General features: G+C 43.2%; 1 pseudogene; it reads right to left on the bottom strand.

The window, feature by feature from the left end:
• The window catches only part of LOC110295649, a 10,526-nt pseudogene that overhangs the window by 844 nt on the left and 6,068 nt on the right, over positions 1-3,614 (bottom strand).

Here is a 3,614-nt window from a genome sequence, read left to right as displayed (position 1 = left end):
ACCGGAAGAGGGTTGTGTCTAAAAGCGTTCTCTTAAACTGCAAAGATGTCTGTTAAATATCACAATTAAACATGCCAAAGGAAAAGCCATGTTGTCAGAAGTCCACTTAATCCCCCAGACACCACAATCCCACCCTTGCTGACTGTCTATACCCCACCTTAACTTTTTCTTTTTATTCAATAAGAGAAAGCAGACAGATGTGTGTTGGTTAATGCTAACTGTATTCACACAGAGACACAGTGTAATCTCTGAGCCCAATGTACAGAGAAAGGAAAAGAGCTAGGAATCTATGCGCTGCCACACAGATGGCCCAGGATGCTCCAGCCTCCAGCAGAGCCAAGGGAACTGGGGGCCTTTTCTTTTTCCCACAGACCATGATGTTGGTGGTGAGTCTACAGGTTTTGAGACAAGAAAGGATAATATGAATTGAACAGGAAAGTGAAGATTCTTTTCCTATTGTGTTTTGCCCAAGGTATTTTCCCCCAAATTCATTGAGAACTGTGAAGTTAAGAGACCTCACAAACAAGGAGATTGACCACAAGAGGAACAGGACAGAGAGAAGATGATTGCAGCTTGCTCCTAGGGACTGGAGAAATTTTTAAAAGAAAAAGAAGAAAGAAAGAAAAAAGAAGGTTGGAATCCATTGGTCTTCTGTGCCAGTTATCCTCACCTTCATCCACCTCTCCTTCCTCCCCTTCAACCTCCTCTCCTTCATCAATATCTTCCAACCCTTCCTCTTCTTCCTCCTCTCCCTCCTCCTCCTCACCCTCCTCGTCATCTTCTGCCTATCCTTCTTCACCACTCATATCAAGAACCAAATAGTCCTGCAAGAGATTTGGCCAAGTACCATCTTTGATGACCTCTCCGAACACATCTGCACCTGTTTCAGGATGGTCAGTAAACCAGGTAAAGAAATTCTCTGATTCTTCACACTGCCTCTTCCTGCTGGCCTTCCTTATTCTGTGTTTGACTTGAGCATTTTGTCAAATCCTTTCCAGATTTCCATTTGATTTCCTGTGAACTCTGAAGATAGGTCACCACTCTTATTCAGATGGAATTCTTTGGAGAGAACTTCATTTCCAAATAATGATTTCCATCAAAATAAAATCTATCCCGTAACCTGATTAAATGTCTTCAAATTTTGTCACTTCAACTCCAGTCAAATAATGCAGAGCCTCCTCGTCCTCCTCCCCAAATAATGCAGACACTTGTGGATGGTTGAAAAATGTTGCTACTAAAAATTTGAGATTTTGGCAATCAATTCTGACCTCTTCTGAAAAAAAAAAAATGGTTGGCAGACTTTGTTATTTTTGTTCTACTTTCAAAATTCCCTCACTGGCTTGTTCATTAAATCTGTCTATTTCATTTTGTACCTCATCAAGATGTTCAATTGCTTCTTGTTGTTTTTCTCCCTTCAGCAGAGTGGGGGAGGCTAACCTGTCCTCCAGTTTCAGGGCAGCGGCCAGTCTGGGTTTCTTCACAGACTGCTGCTTCAGGGCAATGGCACAAGGTAATGCTAGGAAACAGAGGCTTGATGTTCACAGCAGGAAGAAACTCACAGGATAGAGAACCCTTTGTAATACCTTGTCTTTTTTTTTTTTTAAAGATTTATTTATTTATTATATGTAAGTACACTGTAGCTGTCTTCAGACACTCCAGAAGAGGGCGCCAGATCTTGTTACGGATGGTTGTGAGCCACCATGTGGTTGCTGGGATTTGAACTCTGGACCTTTGGAAGAGCAGTCGGGTGCTCTTACCCACTGAGCCATCTCACCAGCCCGTAATACCTTGTCTTAAAGTTAGCGTTTCCATTGCTGTGACAAAATGCCATGACCAAAAGAAACTTGGAGAGGAAAGGGTTTGTTTAGCCCTACAATTTGGAGTCTTTCACCCACAGAAGTCAGGGCAGAAACCAGAAGGCAGAAACTGAAGCAGACACCACAAAGGAATGTTTGCTGCTTACTGGCTTTCTCTCCACAAGTTTCTCGGCATGGTTGCTTTCACATCCACCCAGGCCACCAGCAGTGGCCCTGTCCCTAATGAGCTGGACCCTTCCATATTAACTATTAATCAAGAAAATGACCAACAAGCATGGCACAGGCCAGTCTGTCAGAAGCATTTTATCAGTTGAAAAGCTCCCTCTTCCCGAATGACTCTCGCTTGTATCAAGTTAACAAAAGTGCCCAGGATATACCTCATAAGATTCTGTTTCAGATGTTTTGAGTTGATATAGAAAACTTCAAAGCCTGCTATGATCTTGAGGTAACTTTCTCTTCAAGGGAAAGTTTAATATTATTTATCATTTAATTCAATACGGCTCATTTAATATCCATTTAACATTTTCTTCTTCTGACTTGCTTATAACTGAACACTAATGTAGTCTACTAAAATAACGCATATACTTAAACACTAAAAGTCTGAAATTAAGAACAAAATCATTTTAAAGAAACTTAAGTAAGATCTCTGCCTTTTTATCACAAAACACAAAATATTTATTTCTCAACTGTCCTAGTTAGCTTCCTGTGGCTGTGAAAAACACTGAACAAAACTGGCCTGGTGAAGAAATTATTTATTTGGCTTACACTTCCCACTTTCACAGTCCACCATTGAGGGAAGTCAGAGCAGAAGCACAAGCAGGAAATGGATGCTGAAGCAGAACCACAAAGTTCTGCCTGCTGTCTTATTCGTCATGGCAAGCCAGGAGAACCTACCCTGGCATGGAACTGCACGCAGTGGACGGGGCTCTACCACATCAATCACTAACCCTCTACACATTTACTCATAGACTAATTCGATGGAGACAATTTCTGAGTTGAGGTTCCCTCTTCCCGGGTTTCTCTGGTTTGTGTCAAGCTGACAAAAAACTAACCATCGCATCAACCTAAAGTGGTTCTTTGGAAAGTCAGTTGTGTCCAATGGTGTTTTGCTGGGGCAAACACGTGAAGGAATTATCCTGAGGCTGACACAGGTGAAAGGATGTTTCAAGAAGGCAGACTCAAGAAGGAACATTTCTAGAGAAGGAAAGCAGACACAAGAGATAGGATGTTCTACTAAAGCAAGCATGTAAAATAACACATGATGGAGGATTCTTGATTAATGACAGGTATAAATTAGTCCACCTTACATTGCGTAGTTGAGATGCATTTGTTAGGATTCCATAGAGAGAAATGCACCAAAAAATGTCTGGTGCTTCAGCTTCTTGCCACTTCTGAGGACTCGGGCCAGTTGGCAGAGTGATATCAGCTGAGACAGATTCACATGGAGCTTTGGAGGAAAGACTCACATGCTGAGGCAAGACATGTGGTGCTGCAAGATCCGAAAAGGACACCTGATGTTTTGAGGGAAGACTCCATGGACTGTGGGAGGGGCTTACTGGCAGAGCTAGCTCTGCAGTGCTTCTTGAGTCTTCATTAAGAGAAGCACAAGAGAGGACAATGATCTGCCCTACAGGGAGTGCCATCTTGACTCCGGGACTCCGCCGAACTTAGTCTGTACAGGTGAGAGTGAGGACCACAGAGGCAGACAGCTTCTGGGACAGGTGGGAGCCACAGAGCCGCTGAGGCAGCACCCTTTTGGGGCCGCAGACATCCGGCACCCTCCCAGCCAGAGGACAG

The sequence above is a fragment of the Mus caroli genome, chromosome 1 (assembly GCF_900094665.2).
Source record: "Mus caroli chromosome 1, CAROLI_EIJ_v1.1, whole genome shotgun sequence".
NCBI lineage: Eukaryota > Metazoa > Chordata > Mammalia > Rodentia > Muridae > Mus > Mus caroli.
Note: the sequence above shows the minus strand (reverse complement) of the source record. Positions and strands in the feature narration are given on the sequence as shown.